The sequence below is a fragment of the Myotis davidii genome, unplaced genomic scaffold (genome assembly GCF_000327345.1).
Source record: "Myotis davidii unplaced genomic scaffold, ASM32734v1 scaffold663, whole genome shotgun sequence".
NCBI classification, from domain to species: domain Eukaryota; kingdom Metazoa; phylum Chordata; class Mammalia; order Chiroptera; family Vespertilionidae; genus Myotis; species Myotis davidii.
Window position 1 is genome coordinate 3,087,379 of NW_006295816.1, and position 540 is coordinate 3,087,918.

The window sequence follows — 540 nt, forward strand, 5'->3', positions numbered from 1 at the left end:
ACCCCCAGTTCTCAGGCTCCTCTGCCTCGGACAGGAGCTTAACAAACACAGGCGGAGCCACTGAATCACTCGCCCTGTGATCTCCCCTCCCCTGGACCCAGGGCAGCTGCCCCTCTCAGCGCCACAGCCGTGCCAGGTTCACAGATTAACAAGAGGCAGCCCAGGGCCCTCAAGGCTCCCACTTCCCTGCCTGTGAGCTCACTGGCACCGGCATCCAGTCGGTGCTCAATCAGTGCACTTCTACACGATGACCCGGGGGGTCACAGGTCGCCCCGCACCTGGTGCCCACAGCCTGTGGCCTGGCAGAGCTTCCAGGGCTAAGCATTCAGTAGGTACTGAACTGAGACTCAGGGACTGACAGGGGGCAAGACCAGCAGGGGAAGACGGATGCTGTGGCTTCACGAGGAGCCGTGTGGTCTGACCTTGAGATTGGGGGCAGAAGGCGGGCAGAGATGGGCCTCTAGTGGTGGCACACCAGGATATGGGCAACGCCTGGCCCCCAACCCACTCCTGTGAGATCCAAAGTGAAACCACGACCGC

The 540-nt window shown here is 62.0% G+C and overlaps 1 protein-coding gene across 1 annotated transcript in view; it reads right to left on the reverse strand.

Moving 5' to 3' along the window:
- DUSP7 (dual specificity phosphatase 7) overlaps positions 1–540 on the reverse strand; it is a 7,199-nt gene that overhangs the window by 1,452 nt on the left and 5,207 nt on the right. The gene's annotated exons all lie outside the window — the stretch shown is intronic.